Source organism: Betta splendens, chromosome 3 (assembly GCF_900634795.4).
Source record: "Betta splendens chromosome 3, fBetSpl5.4, whole genome shotgun sequence".
In the NCBI taxonomy this organism is placed as follows: Eukaryota; Metazoa; Chordata; class Actinopteri; order Anabantiformes; family Osphronemidae; genus Betta; species Betta splendens.
In genome coordinates this window covers 8641798-8668582 of record NC_040883.2, presented here as the reverse complement: position 1 = coordinate 8668582, position 26785 = coordinate 8641798, and the positions used below count along the sequence as shown (strand labels likewise).

Below are 26785 nucleotides of genomic sequence, written 5' to 3'. Positions count from 1 at the left end.
AATACTGCAGGATCTTTGTGATAAAGGAAGAAAGAACAGTCTGAATCCGTTCAAGCGCTCAGTAGCAGTTTTTACTTTTCAACACATTCTGTTTTTGACCCCCCCCCCCCCTAAAAAAAGGTATTGAGGTTACATCCCCAGCTCTAGTGTTGATGAGTGTGTCCCTGTGTGAGCTCACAAAAGGTGTCTGCGTTGTGTTTCCTGCCAGCAAAGAGTGTATGTGTGTGTGAGTGGAGAAGGGTGGGGTGGTGGTAGTAGAGACGAGTCAGTGTGTGTGTGTGTGTGTGTGTGTGTGTGTGTGTGTGCGCTTGCGTGTGTGTGCACGCACAGGGACGCCAGTTGGGCTAACAGCTGAATCATGGCTCAGCCGCTGCCCCTCGTAGTCCTTGGCAGTTAGCGGTGTGAAAAAGCCTTCTCTTTGAGGGCATTATATAGATTAATGTGCTGCGCCTCGGGCAGAGAGGCACACACACCTCGCCAGGGAGGGATCCTGACTGTGTGTGTGTGTGTGTGTGTGTGTGTGTGTGTGTGTGTGTGTGTGTGTGTGTGTGTGAGGATGTGTCTGTGTGCCTGAGCGTGTAAAGAAGAGAATCACAGGACTACAGCGGCATAGGATCGCTGGTGTGTGTGTGTGTGTGTGTGTGTGTGCGCGCGTGTGCGTGTGCGTGCGTGGATGTAAGAGGGGACAGTTTGAGGGGTGTTAACGAGAGACTAGGCGAAGGTACTGTGAGTAAGCTACGAGAGAAAGAGGCTCTGATAGATTCGCCGCAAGATTGTTTATACAGATTTTGTGATTTGATGCTTGTTTGTGGAGGAAAATGAATCCAGAAATATCGGAAATAACGAAAAAAAAAAACTAGTAATATAGCTACTAGTAGGCATAATCCCTCTATTGTTGAGCAGCCACATCCACACAAGCTCAGTATCCAGGTATCTTGATGAAGCTTTTTGACCTGAGAGCGACATCCTCTGACCCCAGAGAACTTCCTGCGGCGCTCCCTCGTCTTTCTCCCTCATTCCGCGCTGCACGGCCTCTTAATTGAATTCGCTCCGAGTTGAGATCACAGAGGGAAAAAGACGAAATATTGTATCGCTGCAAACACACACAAAGAGACACACATGCTACAGCTGCTCGGCAGCAAGTGGAAAAGTACAAGACAGTTCCAGCTGAGGTTAAAGCAGAAGCCGCGTGGGGGTAAACAGGCACCTTGAAGACTTCTCTGTGTTCCTCTGTTTCATACGCTCTCCTTGGATTTTCTTCTGTTTTGCATGTTTCCTTTTCTGCTTATTTTCCACATTTTTTGGTGAAAAATACAGGGGGGGGGGGGACGTCCCTTATCGTGGATTTTAGCGCATTCCACTCAAGATTGTGCACATCTGTTGTTTTGTGTATGTGTTGGCACATGCTTTAAAGTGACTGCATGTGACTCTGACTTCTGAGATTATTTGCGAGTGATTTCTCTTTTTCTCCTCCTGCCTTGTTGACTTGCAGTGTAGCTGCAAAGGCACACACACACACACACACACACACACACACACACACACACACACACACACACACACGTGTCACACGCGTACACGTATGTGCATGTGCGGCCGCGTGCGTCTGCATTTGCAGTCTGCGGTCCTCTCAGGCCAACGGTCTAAATAACCCACTTTTGTCTGACAATGGCATCAAGTCGTGGAGGTGCACATATGCAGAAAGCTATTTGGAAAGGCCTCCTCGTAGCTGTCAGCTTTTATTATGCGCCGAGGTGTCATGTTTGTTAGGAAGCTGAGTGCAGATGGCAGAGTGGAAGAAATGGATCACTAATTTTAACAATGATTAATGAACAGAGATGGAAAATGAATTACGCTGGACTATTGGAGGCAAGGAATATTTTCTCTGAAAATGTTAACTTCGGCTGCCAGGCAGCCGGCCGTGTTGTGGGAGTATATTGAGGAGGGGGAGGGTGCGTGTGTGTGCGTGTGTGTGTGTGTGTGTGTGTGTGTCTGTACGCGCACTAAGGTGCAATTTCCCCCCGCATCTTTTGTAGAATCAACACTTCACTGCTCTTGCCTATTACTTTACTGTTCGCCTGCTTAAACACTGCCGGCTTTCTACACATTGTTTCCCCCCTGTGTGCATTGCACTACCAGTTAAGGTACACACTCTTTAATAAGGTAAACACAGGAAAGGTTAGACTGTCTTAAAATGTTAGCTATTTTCATTACTCCGCAGTGCGCTTCGATATCAAATCATAGATTAGCACATTGGATAACGCGTTGCTAGCATTTGCTGTGGTATTTCACTCAGGTAGAACAATAGTGCAGCTGGACCTGCCGCTGGATACGCCGGCAGTTTGGGGACGACGTTCTCATGAACTTATTCAGTTGTAAATGGAAAAAACATTCATTAAACTGGGAAAAAAAAGAAGATCCAAGTTTTTCTACTTTGCAGGATTCCAAGTGGCCGTTTGAGGCCGATCGTATTTTGCGTATATATTTCATAAACCTGTTTATATCTGCGTATGTAAAGTATTAAAACGCCACATTGCAGCAGAAACAAAAGCGGTGAACTGTCCTCGTTGCTCGTGATGAGAGACGACTCCCTCTCACCCTTACTTTGTGAAAGACTTGATAAAAGACGCCGAGGCGCCCGTCCCATCACCCTGCCTTGTATCTGTGCCCCTTGTTGAGGTGCAATGCGACTTAATAGTTAGATGTGAACTATTTTGAATTTAATTAAAGGCCCGATGGGAAATATGTAAAAGGAGAAAACAAAGCAACTTCTGGAAACACTGTGTGTTTGTGCACGTGTGTACAGTATGTCTGTGCAAGGGAGACAGAACGAGGAAGAGCGAGCGAGGCAGGGAGAGAGAGAGAGAGAGAGAGAGAGCTCAGGTTACGGCAGCATATGCTAAACACTCAAAAAACATACACAATGCCTTTGGTGAACAAGGTAGTTGCTATGCCCTTGGGAGCCAATTTAGATTGTGACTTAAGGCAACGTTGTGGCTCTGTGTGCGTGTGTGCGTGTGTGTGTGTGTTCCCTGTTCTGCATGTGAGTGTGAGTCTTACTCATACAGCTCCAAAAAGCTGGGCCAGGGACAGCTGCTCATTGTGAATAAGACCTGGTGTTGCAGGCCCCCATCCTCCCCCTCCCCCGAGTTGTGGAGTGGCCAGCTGCCCTTCAGGGGAAAAAGTTGAGAAATTGGTGTCGTTGTCGGTGCATCTAGCAGCAAGTAACGTAATCATATGTATCCAGTCGGACTGTGGGATGTTAACGATGCCCTCAACCCACATTCGTCAGGTCCTTGTGTTTCTAACATCTACCTGGCCTCACTGTGCGTCCTCCAACCCTGACCCCTCTGCAGCTCCTGTAAAGCTGTATGGTGACCACCGTGAGCCCTGGTGTTGTTTTTCTAACGTTCGTCTAACTTCCTGGATGAACTCAGAGTCACTGTTCAGATCAGCCATGGGCAAATATTATCTCTGACAAAGACGTTGACGTTGGTTTTACTTGTTTTAGTTCGACAACAGAAGTTTAAATGTTTAAAATGATTTCTGTATGTTTACTAAAAGACAATACCTATTATTATGCACTGATGAATGGCGGCGTTACTTCACCCTGTTCCCATTGTGGAGAAGAAACTTTCATCCCAGAGGAACAAAATCATGCCTTTTTCTTCTAACAATCAGCATCTACTGCTTCATGGGGTACTGTGAGGTTATATGTGATACATGGGGAACTCAAAGTGGAGTTATAAGTCTAATCACTTGCAATTTGGACGGGCTCCACTAAAACAGTAGTGGCTGCTGATCTGGGTGGTTCCCCTGCAGACCCTCCACATCTGTCTTCCCCACTCTGCTACAGGACCGAGGCGGCTTCTCTACGCGTGACTTCCTCTCCCCGCAGCCACCAGAAGCATTTGTTAATCCTATTCCCACATTAATCAATCAAACTAAATGAGCACCACCTACATGCACTAAGGAAAAATGAAAGGAGACGAGGTGAAAGGTGACCTATGGGGGCGAGCGGGGAACATCCAGCCCCGAGCATTTAGCACTTAAGATGGAAGGCAAATATACAAAACCAAGATCTCTCAGATTACCATCTAAGCAAACTTCGGCAGATTTAAGCAAACATTTGAAATGTCACAAAGAATGAAATGTAAATCAGGAGCAGTTTATTCAGCTGTGTAGAAGCAGATAAATGAGCGTCTTCAACAAAGAACAAAGCCGTACAACTTTTGCAGGTTTTTCTACCTTAACTCTGCTTAAAACTTTTTTTTTTTTTTCCCGCGTCCCATCCTACGTAGCGTCATAAATACGTGACCCCTGGCGTGTGCGCAGAGCCCCGTGCTACTTGAAGCGGGAGCGGCCGTCTTTAAGTTCACATACTTCGCGTTGGCTTGATTATTTTTCTGGTGCGCAGCGGCGGCTTCAAAGCGGGATCAGATAGCGCGCGCTGCTGTGCGGCGCAGGCTCCTCTCACAGGTTCTGCGCTCCTGTTATTTTCACGTTGTTTCCTCTCAGGCCTGTGATTCACCCGTCTGCAGCTGCATATTACAGCGCCAGGCGAATAAAAAAAACAAAAAAAAAAGTAATAATCCAATGACAAAACACAGAGCGATTGATACACACAATAAATTACAGTTCATATATTTGTTACATTACTCATGAGCGTGTAAATGACATCACGCTCTTCCAGGAAGTCCTGTGGAGAAGTGAAGCTGAGGGGTGGCTTTCGGAGAGGATGGATGATCAGCAAACAATATTTTAATGGCTCCTTCTATTTTGTCAACAGTGTTGCAAACTTGTCAAGCTTCACATGTGGCTGACTGTGAATTTCCTGGTGTGTGCGCTTTGTTTACAGGCCCTCGTCGTCCCACCTTCCGCGGAGCTGTCGCCGCTCTTCCTGGCATCCGGCGTTCGTCGGCGAGGTGGCAGTCGCGCAGGTACGATCACACCCATCGATCACGGGAGGATATTAAAGGTGTCTGTCACGTCGGCGCGTCTCACGCACGCGCACCTTTGCGCGTTTTCGTTCATACGTTCGTTGACGCGGGAGGGGGGGGGGGCAGAGTCGGGCTCTGGTCGGCGCTGAGGTCACAGTCAGGGGGGGTTTTTGCATAACAAAGAGCTGCCACCTGGGAGACGATGGCATCAGGAGCCACGGAGCAAACTGCAGCTTGAACTCTGCGGGTAATCATTCACTCAATGCCGACCACACGAAATTCCATATTTCCAGACAATATTCACCCCTGACTCATGTCGTTGCACCTAGTGCCGGTTACAGTTGAAGTTAAAGTGTAATTTAGTCCAAATTTATAGGATTCTCCATTAAATTTAATTAGGTTTCCCGCTTTGTTTATGCCGCGCATCTCGTGCCAGCTGAGTAAAGGTAATACTTACATTTCACCGAGGAGCCCAGTTAATGCTACGGCACGAAAACGAGACGAGCAGCACGAGATATGAAATGTTGATTAAACGTATCCAACACAGTGAATTAACAGCTGTGGCCTACTTAATTCTGCAACCTTATTTTCACAAGCTACTTGCTCCAAATACCGGATGCCCACATGCTATTGAGATGATCTGACGAATAGTTTCGTACTCATCAAAGACGAACAGATTCCTCTAAAATATTGGTCAGATGGAAAGCAGAAGCACTGGACTAATAAGATGCGTGGTGTACAGTATGCAGAATTAAAATATTGATATTAAATTAGAACGGGAAATGTGTTTCACTTAGCTTAATAAACTGGTAGAGATGAATGAAACGTTAAATAAAAAAGTACACAGAAAAATACTCTTTCCCTTTTTACTTTCAACCAATAGAGTGTTGACAGAATGCTTGGAGGGTCGGGCTCTCGATAAATACATTAAATATATATAATAGCAGCCTGGATAAGAAGAAATAAACACTTTCACCCCCTGCTAAAAGAAACCCAACGACCCCTCTCTATAACGGCCACCGTCTATGGAGATGTGCTCTGAAGTGTTGAAAGAGATTTGGCTCTAACACACACACACACACACACACACACACACACACACACACACACACACACACACACACACACACACACACACACACACACACATCGTGCCTGTCAAAAAGCCACAATGCCGCCAGTTCCTCTCTCTGTAGCTCAAGGAGACAATTAGCAAACAGAGGTGACATGGTAAACAGGTGCAAGCCATTATTCCTGGAGCTGGAGGAGCGTGGCCACCCCATCTCTCCTAGTGATGGGCTGTTGGGGTGTGTGTACTGTATGCGTGTCAGTGAGTGATTAGAGATGGAGTGACAAGTACAAGTGAGGGATATGTCTGCATTGGGTTAGGAGGCCTCATGCCACCTGGACGTGTGTGTCATCATCATCACCCCCACCATCATCATCATCATCGTCGTCGTACTTACACACACCAGGAGTGAGTCGTTCAGGTACTTCGCATTCATCTTTGCCCACATTAAATCTATACATGTCTCTCCAGCCGTTCCTCCTCTTCCTTTCCTTTCCTCCTCTCTCCAATAATTGCTCACACACTCTCACGTCTCCGTATTCTTTTAATTTGTAACAGACCGTCACCCTGAGAGTTGACTTCTGGAGCAACAGATAAAGAGAGCGCGTCTGTGTGTGTGTGTGTGTGTGTGTGTGTGTGTGTGTGTGTGTGTGTGTGCGTGTGTGTGTGTGTGTAGGAGGGGGGGTTCAGGCCGGTTTGTAAATATCGATTGCTTGTAAAGTGCTAATCAATTGAAACCTTTTCTCTTGAAGCTGGAAAATTCACGTTTTAACATTTATTACGAGATTTTGATTCATCGGGGACTGAACATATGTGGCAGCTGTTCTCCGTAGGACAAGCTGAGAAAACAGCCTGCCTCAGCTGTCACCCTGCACTCGCATATGCATCTCCAAAGTGTAAAAAAGAGCAGGACATATTTGTTGCTACCTAATATTAAAAAAATACTAATCGGATGCAACAGTTCAGGCCGAGCCGTGCTAAGAGTCTGCTGTTTTGTATTCCTTTTTTTACCGGCTGTACTTTTATTAATCAAATATAGCATGGGTGAGTCATGGCATTTGGCTTGTGTCATATCGGAGGTATGTGCCACATATTTCCCTCATATTGGAAGCAGAGCTAACACATGCTCCCTTTGACGTATTCTCACACCATTTCTCACACAAAGCGAACACGTAAACACACACACACACACACACACACACACACACACACACACACACACACACACACACACACACACACGCCGATGACTTATATAAAGGCAGATTTGAAAACACAGCCACACACACCGATGCACTGACAGCAGGAAGTTGTTTCTTTTGATGCATAGATGTTCAATAATAACTTATAATTAGTTTGAAATGTTTTCATTAATGCTTAATCAGAAGTTAGAATTCACACTCGATTAGTTCTGTGCAAAGGTAAGTACATTATCTGAAGTACTGCACTAAAACACATACTTCTACATACACATTTCACAACTAGACATTTTGCACTTCTCACTACATGTGGCAGCTTTAGCTACTAGTTACTAAATTCAGGTTCGTAAAACTAGATGTAATTAACTAATAAATGATGGTGTATTAATGTGGATTAACCAGCTGTCACTAAATATTATGTTCTTCACCAGCTGCTGTTTTGTTTTCCAACAAGCCGCTATAGGAACACGAACCTTTAACCCAAAGCTTTATTAATTACTATTATATACTGTATGTCTGCCTCGTATTCAGCTTTAGCTGTACTGTATAGTGTACAGAGTGTACTAATAGTGTACTTAACTACCCGTGTTTACAGTATTTTTCGCAACTTGAATCCAGTTCACTTGGTGCTTGTGCCTTTAACACTCTATTATCACTATGTGCACAAAAGTGCTGAATTCCTCCACGCGGTTCTAAATGTTGCCTTTACGTAATAAAGGCGCTGTTTCAGTCATATCCCGAATAAAAGACGTTTCAGCGCGTCTGACACTTTTTTTTCCCTGCGGCGTACCATCAAATTATTACACTTTATGTGCAGAATAAGTATGATTTACTTTTTGGGTGCACCCACACAGCCCCAGCCCGGCGCCTAATACCTGCTAGTGATTTCATGCACTTTCCAGGATGCCTTTTATTCGCCCCCAGAGGAGCGGCGGGGGTGCCTTGCCTCTTCCTCGCGGTGTAGTAGGTGAAGGTGTGCAGCCCGCTAATTTGTGCACAGGCTGTGCTCGACATCGCTGCTTTTTACTCGAACCCCAAACTCAATTCCCAGACGACGGCGAAGTATCAACCTGATATCACACAGGTTCATACTTTGTGCTGGGATGTTTTTCCTCTTTTTTCTTCCCTTCTTCCCCCCGAAGAGGACAGAAAAAGAACAACACGTGCTGCAGGGGAGGTGGGTGAAGAGGGGTCAATTTCCCACAGTTTCCTCTCGATGTTGCCGGGTTAAGATTGTCACTGCTGTGTGGTGCTCTGCCCTGCTGGTATAAATAAGAGATGATTGGCATCGCAGCAGAAAAAGCCCTCTCTCACTCGGTCTCTCTCTTTATCTCTCTTTTTCTCTGACAGCCTTCATTTGCTGGAGGAGTGGCAGACTTGGTGGGAGTTAATGATTATAATTATTTAGCTTTTTTTTTTTTACATTGTGGGATAATTATTTAAGAGGTTCGTGTAGTCATTGTTGTAATCAGTAAAGAGAGATTACAGAAAATCCGCATGCCAACAGATGGCACTTGGCTGTTGTTGTTGCTTCATATTAAACCCAGTACAGTCGGTAGCAGGCGGAAGTGAGGGGACAATCAGAAAAGGCCATCCCTTTACTTCATCATTCGCCACTTAATTGATCAAATCACTCTATTTTGGGGGGCACAGTGAGTTTTGGTGGCGGGTTTCCAAAAAAACAGAAAAGAATAAAGCCCACGAACAAAGAGCACAACAAACAGAATGTGATCACAGAAGCCGTGACCCTGTGACTTTCTATCTATTAAAACCTCAGCGGACGATGGTTGCTCACACGCAACCTAATTCACAAAGAAGGTCACGGCTTGCTAGCGCCGCTCCTCCGGGACGCCGGCCGCTTCAGCCGCCGCCTGGACTGGGAGCTGATGCCACTTTCGCCCCATCCCCGCAACCGTGTTTTTGTATTGTGGCCTATGTGATTGTTGGCCCATTCCATACGTGAGGCAGGAACAGAGCGACGTGGGGCGTCGTGGCGTCGTACGTGCGCTCGCTATGCGAGGTCGGGGAGCAGGAGGAACACCAAGGCTGCTGGCCTACATTCCTGACTAATTGTATAATTGGAAAAGCTCTTCAAATGAGCAAGCAAGCCCCCCCATCCCAACCTCCTCTTCCACCAACCACCCCCGCCTTACTCACTTAAACCCCCCCCCCCCCCCCCCCCCCACCACACACACACACAGGGACGCACGCACGCACGCGCCTTTCAAAGCAAATCACAAAAGAGCATTTTGGGAATAATAATAATTTCAAAAAGCGTCCATTATTAATCCCACACAGTAGCATTTCTGGCAGCAGCGAGGCTGGTTAACACACGGTGCGTACACACACACACACACACACACACACACACACACACACACACACACACACACACACACACACACACACACACACACACACACACACACACACACACGCGCAAACACACACACTCTACAAACATACAGTCATTTCCTGTTCCTGTTTCAATACAATAAAGCATTTTTAAAATTAAACTTCTGACACAAGCGAATAAAAATAGAACCAAGACACTTCATCAGTAACAGTACTGATCATCCATCCATCCATCCATTTTCTATGGCTGCTGACCTGATGAGCTGGTAATAATCCCCTCCAACACCATGGCATGAGGCACACCTACCGGTCCCCACCCTAAACATTCTCCCTGTGAGGTGACAGCGCTGCCTCGAGCATCAGCTGTGGCTGAAGCAGAAGGCAGAAGCTGAGGGATCCTCACCTGATGTTACTGCAGGGCGTTCGTATGAGTTTGCCGTGATGACATAATCTGGATTTTTTTACTAGGCAGATCCTGCAGAGCTACAGTAGAAAGCCCACGTGTAAGAGAAGGAGTTAGGTGGCCCTTTAAAACAGTTAAAACAGTTCCACAAATGCAGCTCCCAAACGCATTCATGTAAACTTTGTTGTCGTATATGAGAGCGTTGTGGCCAGTGAGGACCCATCTACCTGCGTTCTTGGTCGGTGCTTGTATTTTACAGTTTGCGCTGGAGCTCATGGTCAAATTGGATTTCCTGATTTATAGTAGCTGCCACACACCGTTCATTTTCATGGCTACTGAGGGAGGGCGGGTGGATAGATGGAGCGGGTGGTGGTGGGGGGTGGGGGGTGGATGATTTCTGAGGTCGACAGCGATGTCTAACGGGATTGCGGGGTGCCGTTAAAACGAAGCTGTTAATTAATGCTATTGATCAGAAAAAAATAAAGGCAAATGTGATTTGCATACAGGCTGAGTGATCAATGCATTAACCGATTTTTTTTTCCTCCCCTCTCTCTGAAATCTGATTTCCCGAGTTTTAAAAATGAGAGAGGGAGTTCAGACTAATGTGGATCGATCGGGCCTCTCTCAGACAAGAATACAAAGCATTTTATTAGCTGTTGAAGGGTGAAACATAGCTGGGCAGAAGACACGTCGCAAGTTGGATTATGTATTTATGTCTCATTTTGACAACTGCCATGTTCTGCCTTTATGTATCTGTTAAAACTGTTATCAACATCACCCCCCCTCTCCCCCCTCTCCCCCCTCCTCTTCATGGTGAACAGAAAACATGGTAATAAGGTGATATTTCTGCAGGGGCAAACAAAATCTGTTTTTATAAAAGGCAACAATGTAGAAAAACATAACACCTATGACAACAACAACAGGGGCATGAGAAGAAAAAAAAACAAAAGCAGGTGTTAAAAAAGCAATATGTTGTTTCTTTTTTTTTTCTCCCCCAGCCTTTCTTTCCCTCGCTGTCAAGAACAGCTTATTATAGCGTATTGATTTATAAAGCTTTAAATGTGATCCTCCATGTCCAAGTCAAGGGCAGGGAGTGAAAGAGAGCGAAGGAGGGGAGGAGGAGGCAAAGGCAGAAGGAGCGAGGAAGGCGAAGGAGGGAAAAAGGCGTCTGGAGACAAATAGAGACAGAAAGAGTGTCCACAGCGTGGGGAAGTGGCAGCAAGGCATTTTTAGAGCTGCTCTGGAACACAAAAGGGTAATTGTTTTAGCCCAGATGTTGCTTTCGCACAACAAGCAGGATACAATGTTCCTACTGAGCTGATGAGCCCAATCAGTGAAATGATTAAAAATTGATTTTGTCCCTGTAATTACAGTATGTAAACTACTTAGCCGGGATTGCAAAGGAAGTGATTTTCTAATTACGTATATACTCTGGTGTCTAATGATTGGTTTTTTGAAGTAATGAAGAGAGGGTCCTAACGACTCCACTGTGTTCTGTTGTTGAAGGGAGAGACGGCAGGAGAAAGGGGAGCGCGCGTGTGTGTGTGTGTGTGTGTGTGTGATGTGGGGTGCTCGGGGTGGGGATGAGAGAGCATCGTTAGAGCAAGACAGCAGGCTGGGATACAAAAGGAGGATAAAAATTGAATTCTTGCCAGCCAGTTGCTAGCACGCTAGCACGGGGGCCCCCGCGTTCCGTTTGCATGGGATCTGGAAAGCTAAACGGAGGCCGTGACTCCTCGCAGGGGTCGCCAGACCTTAACTAGCCCTGGCAATCTGGACCCCGCCATTAAAAAGCTCACGGGGGTTTGAGGATTCGGGGCGGCGCGCGATTGCGCGGAGGAATTAACATTTGTTCAGGTCACAAGCGCACATAAATACATAGGATGCACAGGAATCGGCACGCGACCCACCCAGAGGAAAACCTGCTTTCCGTGGAACGGACGGACGGGCCCGTGGAACCCAGAACCCTCAGCCCAAACGGGCCCGGCTGCACCTCTTCTACTCTCTTGTTGTGCACGTCTCATTTTTTTAGGCTGGTGTCAAGTCCGCTCGTTTCTCCGGGGGGGAAGCATCTCGTTCCGCCGTCCGCCGGCATCGCAGACGCAACCTTTGACTCCTGTTGTAAATTCGTCCGGTTCACGGTGTCAAGCAAAGAGTCACTCTATAAGTCAGGGAATATAGAGATAAACTTACAGGGTCGCAGAGCACATAAAGAGCATATAAATCATACAACACGGAATGAGTCACCGCCCCAACAGCAGCTCCCATTCTTCTTCTTCTACTCTTAACATATCTACTAAAGCTAAACATATTCTCCTTATCTCCCGTTCAATATTCAATATTTAATTATGACTTTATTCATTTATTTTTTTCACTTTTTTTTTTTCTGGAGGAAAAAAAAACGATAGGAGTTAAGCCTCTGATTATTGGGAGGGAAAGATCTGTGGCTTTTAGTTCCTCTGGAACATTAATAAGTGACAGAAAGCTAGATTAAGAAAGCCGGGATGCAGCTAGAAAGAAAAACGACAACGCTTTGAAATGCTGCCAGTATCACCAACTGCACTCTTCTGACACAGCTGATTGTAAGAGAAGCTGATAGTGCAGCCGGCGTGTGCCTTTAATAATTCATTTAGTTAGGCTATGATCTATCATTTTGTACCTTTTGACATGCGATATTGAAATTTAATATTGCATCAATACAAATGATGTATTGCCAGTCGTCCAGAGAAAGAATCTGGATTGCAACAAAAAAAAAAAATCCCTGCAAATGTCTTTTCAATCCTCTCTCTCATTCCTTTTGAAAGCTTCATTGTACTAAAGTAGAAAGAGAAGCATAAGAGAAACATCTGCCTCTTCTCCCCCTTTTCACACCCAGCTTTGATATGTGTGTTTTAAAAACTGACAACTTAAAACGCTCTGGGAGAAAGTCTCCCGCTCAAACCGGAGTCGGGAGAGGCTCGGAAATAAAAAAAAAACAAAAAAAAAACAAAAGAGAGGTGGGGTGTGTCGGAGGGTGGGAGTCAGTAGAAGAGGGGAACATGACAGCGGAGGCTGAGGGAGACGTCACGCGCTGCAGAGATCTGTGACACCACTCTTTAGTGCGGTGAAATCCCACAGGCGACATTCAGGGCTGCGAGAGCGAACCAGAGGCTGCTGCTGCGGCATCGCGTATGCAGCCTGCTCAGAGAGATAGGAACGCACCGATAGCAACCCTGGCTGGTGTCAGTCTGAAGTAGATTATATGTGTCAGAGGATTTCCTCACTGTTAAACGCTGCTCTGAAAGGAGACAGGCCCCGAAAAAACTTAAAGAAGCCCATGTTCTGCATTCGCGCATATGGATCGCGGAATGGTTCCGATTTGACGCTAATGAAGAAGAGAGAGACCGAGCCACCAAAAAGCCTGAATTGCAACTGGAAACCTTTTATTCGTGTAAAAATGGTGCGAGGCGTCAGTCACAAGCAGCCCACCTACTGTAACAGCGGAGGTGGAGCTCGTAGCTAGCTGACACTGAGGCCGCCTCGCTGGGTGATGAGATGCGGGTTCACCTGCTTCAGGTGTAATCACACCGCGGAGGGCCTGTTGTTATCGCCTCGCTCACATCACCACAGCAAAAGGATGCTTTGGTAGTAACACTCGGTTTGGCTGCGCTCGGGGTGCCGTTCTGTCTAAGTGGAAGTGGGTTCATTGATAATTGAAATCACTGTGGACCAAAACGCATTCAAACCCACTGACACGCGCAGTAATGAGGTTTTGAAGCATTGAGGTTGGTTTGTGTGGAAGTTGGAGGACAGAACTAGCACCTATAGCTTAATAATTGAATGACGGCACTATGGAAAGTGGTGGTTGCAGCGGTGACGGCTCCTGCTGAGACCGGACCTTGGCGGCGCTGACGCGTGAGGCCCGTCTCGTCCGCGGCCCCTCGGACCCGCCAGGGGCAGAATCAGAGCCGGCGTCGTGCGTGTTCCTCCGAACTGATGAGCGCGTGTCATCAGCGCTACGTTTGTCTCCGCGCTCCGTATTTGCATTTCCAACCCCTGACACTCGGATGCCAATTAAACAGGGGAAGGAAAAAGTGTTTAGGTGACGAACCCCGCGTGCGTTTGAGGGCTATTTTTATCAGCACCCCCCCCCCCCCTTCTGATTCCTCGTGGCCCCGCGCTCCTCGAAAAGCAACACTTGAAACAGTTTGTGGTGAAGTCGTCTGTTTGTTGTCTTCGTTTAATTGCAAACCCGCAGTTCTTAGAAAGCGGCAGCTTTGATCATAGTCAAGTGCAGTATTCGGGCCTCTCGCCTTGGATCTGGGTCTCGCCCTGTGAACACATAGGATGTGTGCCATGTCTGGAGGTGTGTCTGGACGTGTGGCGGTGGGGGGGGGGGTAAGGTGCGTTTGGGAGGAGCCTTGGGTCGCCTGCTTCATGGCGTGGCTCCCTGCTCTCCACCTTATGTCCAGGCTTTATTATTTCACCTGTCAGGATCCAGACCTTTACTCAACATCCATCTCACTGTCCAGGAAGCAGATTTGACCATAAATACTTTTGTGTAAAAGTAATCATCTATTATTTGTATATTTGTATTTTTATTATGCTGTTTTTGCATACTATTATTATTTTACTTTTGCATTGATTTGATAAAATGATTTCATAGAACATAAAACCTTCTGTCTACATCCTTCTATTAGGTTTATTTACTTTATTTTCTTTAAAATGCCCCACATCCCAGTCTTTGTTCGCTGGCGGATCCTTTCCTCCTTCATCCTTTCCTTCCTTCCTTCCCTTCCTCCCTCCTTCCCTTGCCTCGGGGGGGCATTTGGCAGGTCAACGCCTCAGCGTGTGCGGTGCCACGGGCCAGATGACCTTTGTCTGTCATTGTTTTGCTCCTCACACCTCACCCAGGGAGAAGGGGAAGGAGCTTAGTGCCTTCCACCTGCCGCTGCTTTGCCGCGCTGGACGCTGGCATCAGGCGAGCGCGGCGTGGGCGCGAGGAGGACGCCGGGTCCGAGATCACTCGCACGTGTAGCGAGCAGTTGGTAAAGATTACGGCGCGGTGCCCGCTGCGCTTACAATGGATTGAGCCCCTGATCCGCCGCCTGGACCGGGTCAGAAGGAGCCGAGCAGCAAACGCAGCGAACGCATCCTTGCGCGCGGCACCGACGGATGAATCAAACGCACCTCAAGTGACTAAGGGGACGGAGATGAAATGAAATACCCAAATGCTGCCTCCGCCGGGACCTGATTGAGTTCAGGTGGCTGGAAAGTGTCTCACCCAGGGCTAGTTGTCAGTGAAGGATCTGCTGTCGTCTCATCTCTCGGTGCTGCGGGGCTAACGTGTGAACATCGGGCGTGTCGCTTTGACGGATGTTTGCGCGCCTCCCGTGTTGCGGGGGGACGGGCCGTTGACACACTTCATATTTCAGCGGCAAGGTCTGCGGAAGAAATGAAGATTGATGTTGAGGAATGGCGTGGCAACCCGTCGCCCCTTCGATACATATATTATCATTTACACAAGCGTGACACCTCCCCGCATGTCTTTATATCTATATATACAGTTGCACGGGCGCGATGCTGGATGTCTTTTGTCTGTGCGTGTGTGTGTGTGTGTGTGTGTGTGTGTACATGGAGGGGGGGTCATTATAGACATGTGATATAATTGCATTTGATCTCCAAATAAACAGAAAATCAGTCCATCTCCTTGGTGGAGATGGCAGATGTGATGGACGAGCGCATTAGCGGCGAGGACAACATTAGATTTGCTCAAAATTATTGATCTTTTGTTTGTGAGCCAAGTCGGCGATAAATAACAGTGCATGGGAGATGTGACTCATTATCACCATGCCAAAAGCCCGACAGACCTCTGTCAAAACACCCCCCGCCCCCCGCGCCCCCCACCACCTCCTCCTTCCTTTCATCTCCGTCACTACAAACCAATTTAATCTGTTTTTAATCCTTCCCTCTCTTCTGTTGCCGGTGTCTTTAATACGAGGCCTCACTGTCACTATCTGATTCGCTTAAAATTTTAATCCCGCACTGATAACCCTGTATTATTACATATTCCCGCACACACAGGCGGCAGGACACTCACACACAAATACGCGGATACACACGCAAATATGTACACACACGTTTAGTGGCTCTCTCAGTGTTTTATTCCTTTTTACCTTCTTAGTGAAGAAAAAATCCTGTTATCACACAATGGGTAATTTATATCCATTACCAGCGTTTTCAATCCTTTTCAGTGCGGCTGTCACTGCCTTTGGCACACTCGTGATTAATGTGATCTAATAATAGTCTGCCATTATATTTCCTTTAGTAAAACATGTACCAACATCCTATTCAGCTCCACGAAATTCATTGCCCCTTAAAATATTTTCCCCTTTTCGTTAGAAAGACAAGATTGCTGTTTTTTTTCCCTCCTCGTTTATTTATTTTTTTCCATCCGTTGCCTCCTAGGAGGTGATTATTTATTGGGTGGTGGGGTCGGCGTGCTTCGTGTGGGAAGGGGCTAGTGACGGTTAGTGATTGGCACCCTGTGCTATTTTCAGACGCCTATGAGAGAGTCCTGTGATTAAAGGTGGCTGGTGGGTCGTCGGGGTGGTGGGACGTGATGGCGGTGGGCTCGGCCGCGTGCAGGCTGCGAACAGGCAAATCCCATCAAGCGCTAATGTTGATGTGATTTGTTAATTTCTAATAATTACTGACAGGGTGATTTAGGTAACAAAGCACCAAACACGGGAACCGGAACCGTTATAAGATTTCTGGCCCAGACCCTGATCACACATGTATTATTTCCCTTTTGTCTTAATGGCACTCAGGGCGGAGGACAGAGAGGAGGAAGGTGCTCTCCATGGACTATGCATAGGATTAGGTGTATGTGTGGCTGTGTTACAGGGGAGGTGGTCCAGCAGTGGGCTCTGTTCCCTCCCAGCCGGACACCCTGAGCCAGTCTGCCACTCATGGGGCACGTTTTAGACGGGGCGGTGCCAATGCACGCACACACACACACACACACACACACACAGAGAGTCCTGGCTCCTTCCCACAAAGAGGGTTAACCCTTACTGGGTACTTAGACTTGTATCCAGGATGAACAGGTGGTCCCACAAAACATGGGCATCCATTTCCTCATGACTTATCCCAGTGTGTGTGTGTGTGTGTGTGTGTGTGTGTGTGTGTGTTTGTGTGTGTGTGTGTGTGGTAAACAGAGGAGAGGCCACATCATGTGTAGCCTCCCTCCACCGCTTGCGTGTGCGGCGGCCGCACGGAGCAGCTTGCGTCGGGTCCCACCGCTGTGTTAGACTGACATCAGATGGGCCGTCGTTACAAGAACGATGTTACATCCAACTTCCATTTAGAAAGGGACAGCTAATATATCTGCGCCGCGTGAGCATTTGTCTGCGTGCGTGTTCATCGGCACCCGACCCCAGAACCTGACCGCATCAAACACAGCTGTCAACACTATACCTCCACCGCTCTCCTCCCTCACAGCTTTTTTTTTTCTGGTTCCTCTTGAATCCCTTCATCCTTCCATTAAAGATAACTTGTATTGAGCCACATGTTATTCCCCTCCATCTGCCTTCTCCCTTCTGTCTCAAGTGATCCCTTCCCAGCAGAGAAAATCGAAGGTAAACCACTTCTAAGGCAAAAAAACGTGTGCTGCACTTTGGATGTTTTAAATATCGCTCTGCGATGGAGTCGCCTGGTAAAAAGCATCACAATCACAAAGTGAGGCCTTTGTCACCCGAGCACTCTTTATCCTAAACGGCGTGGCTGCTAAAACACATAAGCTGAGGCTTGTTTCATGTTCTGCTCATCCGTTCTGTTTCGGGCTCCTCCTCGACGCAGACACATTAGACATTTTGGAAAATATGAGTAAGCGAAGAGAAAGAGGAGAGACAGAGGACAGAGAGCAGAGAAGTTTCTCTCTGACTCAGCGGCGTTTGAGTAAAGTCTGATTAAACGAGGTGGGAAACCGCTTGGGGTAGTAAATAACACAAGTGTCAAAACACTGCTTAATGACCTGGATATCTACTGCATTAAATAATGACGCTAGTTCTCCCTTACTTTTTGTATTGTCTTGCGTAACGACTTAGCAAACATTTGTAGTACACGTACCGTAAGGAAGAAAGTATCTACAAATGGAAATAATTACTATTATTTCTGTTTGCATGTCATGTTTTCTGCCGTTGGTGCTTAAGGGCAGACTCTAATTATTTCTAGTGACACGCTGTGTTATGTGGTCTGCAGGTTGTAAAGCACTGAGGCCAATGTTTGCATCTTACCTAAAAAAATCCAGGTTATATAATCTATTACAAGATATACAAAAGAAAATTATTATTTAATTACCTTTCAAAATCTAATGAAAAATAGGAATGGACAACAATACAAACTCCTATTTATTCCGTTAAAATCATGATAAAGGCCAAAACCTGATTTTATTGTCCAACGCACCTGTGACTTATACAAGCGCACGGGCTCACATGTTTTTGTAATTAACGTGAAGCTGCTCAATAATACATGCAAAGTGTTGATGCTGTTGGGGAAGGTCAGAATGGAAATAAGTAAACGACAAGCAGGTCCAGTGGTTTGAAGAGACGAGAGGAAGAAGTGAATGTTCCTCCAGTACAGCTGTGCAGCAGCCGATTTTACCTCCCCGTCCCCTTTCAGGAGGGAAGCCCCCGTCCTGGGGAGGTGACGCTACGAGGGAGGGAGGGGGTGGGGTGACAGCGGTGAACTCAGCACTTTCTTATTTACTCTCTCTCTCTCCCTCTCTCTGCCTGGTTCTCTCTTTCAGGGCCCCCTGATCAGTGCTGACCAGAAGAAGGGCTGGAGCTGATGCCGGCTTAACGCGTCTAAGCGCACCGTCACACTGTTCAAGCAACGACCCACCCGCCGTCTGAGGTGACTAAGGGTTCTGAGGGGAAAGGGAGAGTGTGCGTGAGGAGGGGGTGTGGGGTGTGGGGATGTGGGGGTGAGTGTGATGGGTTTGGGATGTAATGGAAGATACAGTGTTCCTTCTTTTAGTTTTAGTCATTCAAAGGTCTTCCCTTCTGAATGGTTAAAACCTAGGGACAATTAAGGAAGAAAAGAAGGCAGCAAGGCAATAAGGATGTAGGAAAGGGAAGGAACAAGTGAAAAATGAGAAAGAAATATGGGTCTGTGAACAAGCCAGTGCCGCAGGTTAGCAGCTCATGAGGCTCATCAACCGTGATACAATCTGTGTGGGGTGATGATGACGATCACTGTGATAACAAGGATGATGATGATAATGACACGCACACACGCACACAGGCGCACACACACACACACACACACACATACACACACACACACACACACACACACACACACACACACACACACACACACACACACACACACACACACACACACACACTGCAGGTCTGCTGGGACGTCCACTGTACGTGGCCCGCATGACTATATCAACAGATAATTCCTGTTTAATCCCATCGTTATCTGTTTTATCAGGGTTACTCTGTCTACCTTTAAGTCCGAGCCGTCTGTCTCGCGTCTCTTAAGTCACTCATGCGTCTGGCCTCTGTGCCGGAACCAGTGCATCGCGCATGATCTCGCACTGAGTAGCTGCTGACGTGTGTGCGGTAAATGACCTAGAGTTCAGCGCTGCACAAAGAAGCCGATGCTCGGGAAGACATGCTTGACGACGGCAGCTTTAGAACCGTCTGCAGCGCTGTGCGGCTGCACAGGCTAAAGTGGAAGCGCCGCGGGCCTGTTGCGACCCGGGCCCGATGCTCTGACACGCTCCCGGGACCCAAGGTTAGTTCACCTGGCTGCTATTTCTTGTCCTTCTGTGGAAATGCCCTTACATCCTGTCAAGAATATGGAGCCGACGTGCGGACGAAGGCGTTGCATGCGCCTGTTAATAGCGGGGTTTAATACACGGCGGTGATTTATTTGGTCTGATATTAAAGTGTGTGTTGACTGTGAGGAGGTCGTGGAGTCTTGTCCTCTCCGACCTCCTCTCATCCTCCCAGCGCCAAATTCGGCCGCCGACGCTAAATGGTAATTCTGACGTTAGCGGGAGAATCCATGGACTGTATGTGGAAGTGTGTTCAGCTGTGTGTGGTTGTAAAGTGAGGCATTATGGCAAAAATGTCTGAATAATTTAGCACTCACATTATTTTCTAATGACATTCTTCGGAATCTGACTGCGTCACTCTAACAAATGCGCGTGTCGGAAAGTTCAGGGGATTTTGTAGGGCGCCTGTGAACAGTGAGTGATGGCAACCAGCCGACTCCCAGCTCCCCCTTGTCTACCAACAGCTCCGTGTGAGCCCAGTGCACCATCTTCCCCTTCGCAGAGCGAACGCCGCGGTGAATCGAAACAAAAAGGCCACATATTTTATTTATGTGTCAAAAGTGCGGTGAAAGGAGCGTAGGAAGGAGGGAGCGGGGCGTATCACTCTATCCGTCGGTTGATATCATTCCATCCATGCGGATCAATTCTCCCAGACAGAGGCAGATGAGAAAGGAGCGAGCTCGGGGAGGAAGGGAGGAAGGGGGGGGGCTGGGGCTGAAATGGTGGACGTATTGATTTGTCAAAGAAATACAGCGTTGCGTGTTTTGCTTAAATGTTCACATAAACCTGAGCTGTCAGAGGTGGGCAGGCGTATACTGACGTTTTGCCAAACGTGGATTGTGGATTTTCTGCTTGGCTTAGCTGTACATAGTCTTATCCATCAACTTCGCCGGGGAATCGGGCAAGCCGGCCCCTCTCGCCTCCGAACCGCCACGTCCCCGGTGTTCTATGAAAACCTTGCTCGATTAGCCACATTGTCCATCCACGCAGCCTTTTGAACTACATGTGTGTGTGTTTTTACGTCAGCTGTCACATTCTCATTCTCTCTCAAATGTCCGATGACGACTTCAGCATTTAGCAATTAATGCGCAGAGTGGGTCAGGTAAAAAAAAAAAAAAACTAAAATAAGCTTTTTATAATAAAGTGTGGGATAGAATTAACTGATAAAAGTTTTTTTAAACATCTAAACTAGCACAATTTTATCACACGTAATTATCATTCTCAAATTGAAAATACAGCTGACTGACAGCAGCTGGAAGTGTGGACACATGATTAGTGCACGCATCAGTTATCTTTGTGTAACTCTGAAAGGAAAAAAAAAAAATCAAATGGTACAGTATCTTCATACTAGTCATTCTGCAAGCTCCACTTAAAATCCCACAACCTCAACGAGCTTTAAAGTAAATGTGGATCTACAGTGGCCCGTTTGTTTAACTGCTGTCCATGTGAGGCCTGGTTGTTCCCGCATCCGCAGGCGCGTTGCATTCCTTTAACACCTCATTTTCCAAGTCACTCTTTAAACATTAAAAACAACAAACTTAAAAAAAACCCTCAACTTTTCCATAATGACAAACACATCCCTACATCTCACAGGTCCGGGCCATAATAATCCCTCCTCAATACATCTGTGGCCGTTTAGGCTCATCACAGTCCTGTATTGTGAATAAATGCTGCAGCCGTTTTAACAGTGGAAAGAAAAAAAAACTTGATATAACCTCAATTAAGACCACCCACGCAGCTTCAGCTGACCGTGGCGAAACTCCCGCGTCTTAGAAACGACTTAGGCAGCAACTTTGTGCTTAATTGGTTCAAGGAATCTGCCAGTGATCTTGTCATGTCTATTTACCATTAAAAGGCAGTAAGTCCTATATTTGACCATGGCGGAATAGAGACAAGGCCTCTTCCACTCCCGGGGCCGCATACCTGGCACAAGGACAAGAGATGGATGTGTGTGTGTGTGTGTGTGTGTGTGTGTGTGTGTGTGTGTGTGTGTGTGTGTGTGCGTGTGTGTGCGTGTGTGTGTGTGTGTGTGTGTGTGTGTGTGTGTGTGTGTGTGTGTGTGTGTGCGCGGGGGGGTTGAAATTAAAGAGCATTTAAAGAAAACTGGAGTGAAAGAACAGAGAGTGTGCACAGGGCCATAAAAGGGATAGTTTAACCATTGATCGAGAGCAGTGGTGGAAAAGGCAGCTGTAAATCAATTTTATCTTGGAGCAGCTAAAGAGTGTTTTCTAATGAGGTTAATGCCACATAATGGCTAAATTCCTCTGCTTGAAAGATGCCCTCAAGGTGGTGGCGAGAGATAGATGTCCCCACGCTAAGCTTCACACCTCAGCGTTCGGCAGCAGGCGGCGGCTCCACGTCTCCCGTCAGGGAGCTCGTTGGTAACTTTTATAAACCCATAAGTCATAAAACTAGCAGTAGGGTTTTTATTCATGTGTTTTTATTTCTTTCCATCACATTCAAACCGCCGTGTCACTTTTCCGACCATCCATTCACTATGCAGCGGGCAGGATGGCATGTCAAACTTGAAAGGCCTGGGTTTCGCCGTTGAAAAGACAAACTGACCCGGCACTAATAGATTATGAATCAAGTTGACCTCTGGCAAATAGTGGTGTTTATGAAATCCATTATGTTATGGGAGATGAGGCTTGAGTGGTGCAGAGCAGAGGGCTCAGCGGTGGCAGCAAAACAAACACCCCTCTCTGCTCACCAGCACCCACACAGCTTTTATTTTATGTATATATGTTTAGCAAAAACAAGCAAAAAATGTCTAAAGACCAATACCATTTAATCTTTTAGTGTCACTACAGCCGGTGTTCGTTCCATTTCGGTCTTTTCGAAAGTCACTTTTACTCGTGTCTGAACATTGTGGTAAATAATTGCCCCGTTTCTAGGCACATTATTCAGATCTCCTTGGGGACCTTCAGTATTCCCTCAACAGATAAGATATGCAGTCCTGCCTATCCAGTCTTGAATATGTTGGTCTGCTCTGGACTCTTGTCCAATGTGAGCAAGTAAGAAGTGACCAGCGGACCCCTTGATGATCAAACCTATTAAAGGGGGGCAAAGAAACCAACAGGTAGAATCCTGTATCTCACTGTTAACCTCCATCAGTGGAGTTTTTAAAGCAAAACTATCCACTCCCACTGCAGATTTTCAGTCAGTCGGAAACTTTTACAGCTGGAAAACCGGTGATCAAGGCTACTTGTTTAATTGAAATGGTTTAAAGGTGCTCGCAATCCTTCCAAAAACACAGTAGACCGGCAGAGGCTCAAACCGATGTGTTAACAATATCTAATAGTCTCACAAACCTGACCCGGGCTGAAGTGCTATTTTGAGCGTTCAAGCACATCCTGTCTCAGAGCCTGAGACTCATCAGTCGTTCAGCGCAGTGAATGGATGGATGGTCTTGGACTACAGACCTGGGTTCATTAGCCGGCATCGTCCTTTTTTTCTGAAAGTACAGTATAAATAGGAAGCAGTAGACATTACAGTTACAATAACAGCTTCAACTGATACACGCGAGGATTCCCAAAGCATCCAGTATCAAGTCTTATCACAAGTCAGCTAGCTAGCATGTCAGCAGATGCAGACGTGATGGAAAATTATATTACACAAATTACATTAGCGAGTAATGGAGGCATAAGGAATCCTCTTTGTCTTCGGCAAGAGCGATCCGAGGAGTCTGCAAGCTGTAAACTAGACTCCACCATAATGTTGTTGACGGAAAGCAGCTCGCAATCAGCAAGTGTCTCCTTGTGATGCGGAGACACTCCGGGGCATTGCGTTATGAGAGCGCCTCGAAGGTCTCGGGCGATTGTCAGATAGAGTTTACGATTTTACAATATTAACGGCGGGTGAATCATATCCATCAATCAGGTGATGGATACGCCACAGACGCGGGCTGGTTAAAATTGCCATTTGTCCACCACTGACAATATGCGCATCAATACTAATTGTACTTACTCACTACCAACAGTAAAACGGCAATTATGTACAGTAACGCAGCGCCTTCCAATGACTGTGAGGGGTGAGCGTGAGAGAATTGAGTACAGCTAACATGCGGCATGAAACTTAAGCAAAGTTCATCTCCACAGACCTCTAGCATTGATCACTGGGGCCCTAAAGCTATTATCGTGATCTAATTAGGTTTAACATAAGTCTGTGTCACGGCCCGGTGCAAGGCTGCCTTGTCCCCAATTCCACACTTTCACAGCATCCCTCTTTAAAAATAGCACACAAGTGCCACACATGCGATGAATACTAATAATTTATTTTGTTTATTTATTTTTTTCAAGTTACGCTGAGAAGTAGTTAGGGAGCGGTCTGCTCAGCGAGACACTGTGCAGGCGCTGTTGGTCTTTAGGTTGTGGAATTTCCTTAGGTTAATATTTAATCTGTTGCATCTCATTATTCCACATAAAATCCTAAAAAAAACGTACCAATTCTCCGCTCAGGAAATCCAGGATCCACAGTCAGTCAAAAACAAACAAACTAAAAACATGCTTATTGTTTCAGGCTTGAACTGCGGCGACTTCTTGCTTATTTGAGTTTCACATTTTTAAGGTCAGACCCTTCTTCTGCTGTAATAAAGTCTCAAATCTCACCGTTCACACGTTGAACAGTGAGAACTCGCCTTAGAATTAAGCCCCGTGCCGTCTCTTCATGCACGAGTTATGGGACGTCGTGAGTGTAGAGGGTGAAACATGCAGCCAGTGACCTAATAAGAAGACCTTTAAGGCTTCCCCATTAATACAGCTGTCTAAAAATATACTATAATAGTATACTATATCTAATTTGTTTTATATAACTTATATCTGGGCTGAGGAGCTTTAATATAACTGTGAATTACCTACGCTGACACCTTATTCATTTTCAACATGATTAGCGGCAGTGGATGGCTGGCACAGTGGGTGGCTGTGGCCCAGTGCACACACTCATGGGCTCATTACACCTCCGCATACAGGTGTAATGGAATGATCCCCCCCCCCAACACACACTCACACACAGTCACACATACTGTACAAGCCCTTGCATGTACTAACTCAAGAACACGAAAGCTTGCACACAGACTGAATACAGTGGGCCCTCTCGGCCTCTTCACAAAGCAACTTTCCTTCTTTCCTTTTTTTTTTTTTTTGTCCCCACTGTTGTACAATCGAGGCGTCCGCTGCAGTCGTATTATTTCAGCGACTGGCTTCAGTTCCTATGTACGGAAAGACGAGCCTGGAAAAAAAAAAGGTGTTAAGAGGACTCCCCTCCTTCTGCGCTACTCCTGTGTCCTCTGTTAATATGAATAGTAGCGGTAAGAGAGAAAAGCATATACTCATTCGGATCTGTTCTTGGTTTCTGAAGGACCACTCTCGCTAGACGAGGGCCCTTCCACCACCGCCCCCCCGCCCCGGTCCTTCTTTTGATTGATATGTGAAATCCGTCTCTGCGCGCAGCTCTAAAGGCAAGTCCCTGTGTGCGTCTGAAAGGTGCTCATTGTTGAGGAGGGACCACTTTGTCAAGAAACAATCCTGTTCCCAAGGAAGCCGAGAATGTCTTAAAAAAGATACAGGCCCTTATTGTGTACATTGGGGAAACTTTAATTTTGTGTGTGAGGTCATTTTAATCCTGATGATTTTTTTTTTTTTAGTAGCGATTGTAGTTCAATAGCTGGTGGCCCTAATGCTCTAAAGAAAGGGCAAAATAAAGGAAGAAGGAGTAAAGAATGAAACCCACCCACGGGCCCAGCCGAACAATCCTAAACTTAAAGTGTCACAGAGAATGGGGAGGAAGGGTAGAGGCCTTTGTTGATGGACACACTGAGATGTATTTAAGTTCTACAAATGCGATTGGCTGAATGGAGGGTTGATTTCTGCTACAAGCTCTAAAACGCCTGCTCTGAGCGTGGATTGGCATGGGATAAAGTTCGGGTGGCGTAATCTCCCGGGCCACAGAAGTTGATGTGAACGGGCCGCCGCTTCTGAACCGGTGCCAGAGTGAAGAAGCGCCGAGCTCCCACACGCACGCGCTGATGGCGCCGGCGCGTGGTCCCGAGCGGATCGGGTCCCATTTGAGCAGCGGTGGACTCCTCAGACCCGCGTTCCGTATGATAACGGAGCTCTCCTGCTTATTTGTGTTTCTATTGGCGCTGCGTGCTTGTTTTGCTGTTGGTTTGCCCTCTGGCCTCTTGCAGGTTTAGACTGGATGCGGGCCGATGAGGCGGACGAGAAGAAATGTAAACACTGACCAGCTGAAAATGTGACCTTGCAAACTGGATCTAGCTGATGGCTTTGTGCACATGTTTTTATCAAATTAAAGCACTAGATGGGCACGGAACGTTTTTTTTTTTTCCTCTCCCCTTGTTGGTTTCTTCCAAACAGTACGCCGTCGCGGGAGCCTCGATCATCGCCGTTGTATCTAAATGGAAACTAGATCTTGTTTGAGAAACGGCAGGCTGAGACCAAACAGCGTGATTCATAATAGTTATTTATGTCCCATGTAGCTAAGACTCAGCAGGAGGCAAAGGCATGGTCTTTACTAAGTACATCTCTTTCTGCTTAGTTTCTCCTCAGTTGGGCTTTCGGCCTGTCTTCCTGATAAATATTGCTCATATGGATACCGAAAATACATCATCTCGGTGGTTTTGATCATCCCCAAAATAACAAGTGTAGGAGTCTGCAGTTATCAAGCGAAGGAGCGAGGTGCATTCAGATGCGTCGTGTCAGAGGCGGGTAAACACTGGGTTACCCTGAAGTTTGGTGGCATCCGGATTCCAGAGAAACTTTAACAGTGAGAAAACGATGTCCTTTTTTCCCTGCAATCACCCTTTACTTCTTTACAAACTATGCCCACCCTCCCTCTATTCCCTCTGTGCTCAGATGCAGAGATCCAAGTGCGCAATGGTGCATTACTAAGGACACCTGCTCTGTTGTGGTAGCCAGGCCAGTGTGTGTGTGTGTGTGTGTGTGTGTGTGTGCGTGCGTGCGTGAGTGCATA

The 26785-nt window shown here is 46.8% G+C and overlaps 1 protein-coding gene across 6 annotated transcripts in view; it reads left to right on the top strand.

The window, feature by feature from the left end:
• znf536 (zinc finger protein 536) overlaps positions 1 to 26785 on the top strand; it is a 309249-nt gene that overhangs the window by 139533 nt on the left and 142931 nt on the right. For 5 of the 6 annotated variants that reach the window (XM_055507612.1, XM_055507613.1, XM_055507610.1 and 2 more), the window contains 2 exons: positions 4859 to 4940; positions 18755 to 18861. The gene's annotated coding sequence lies outside the window, so the exon portion shown is untranslated. Of the gene's footprint in view, positions 1 to 4858; positions 4941 to 18754; positions 18862 to 19393; positions 19756 to 26785 lie in introns of those variants that run through there. The other variant, XM_055507614.1, reaches the window with a different exon arrangement.